The sequence below is a fragment of the Brassica oleracea genome, chromosome C4, assembly GCF_000695525.1.
Source record: "Brassica oleracea var. oleracea cultivar TO1000 chromosome C4, BOL, whole genome shotgun sequence".
Lineage (NCBI taxonomy): Eukaryota > Viridiplantae > Streptophyta > Magnoliopsida > Brassicales > Brassicaceae > Brassica > Brassica oleracea.
This window is the reverse complement of record NC_027751.1, coordinates 29,007,715-29,008,269: the sequence shown is the minus strand read 5'-3', so window position 1 is coordinate 29,008,269 and position 555 is coordinate 29,007,715.

Here is a 555-nt window from a genome sequence, read left to right as displayed (position 1 = left end):
GTATTTTTCGATGTGTATACTGCATTATTTTACAAATTCGTAGTATAATATTAGTGGATTCTTCGATATATATGTTGTATTATTTTATAGAAGTTAGCATGCATTAAGTGTATTTGTGTTAGCTATTATATCATGGCTATATAACAAATTTCGATAGCTAAGACAAAAATCCATATTTTTATAATATATTGTTAATAATCATGTTCTTGAGTGATTGTAAAATACATTCAAGAACGAATTCCATATTAAATTGTTTGCAATCCCTTAACTTTTGCAACAAGACTTTTTTATTACAAACTTAACATAAATGCTGACAAACATCAATTTGGAAATTTATATAATTCTTTCCAGTTTAAAGTCAAATATCATGTTCTTTACGATTCATAAATGATACATGACATTTTTTAGGGACACGATTCATAATTATGTTCTACTATAAACATTGGTACGTGCCATTAATTTTGATTAATTGTTTTTGTATTTGATGAGATACGTGACATTTATTTTGGGATTGAGCAATAGAAACTCGATTATATTGTAAAATCAAAATATCGT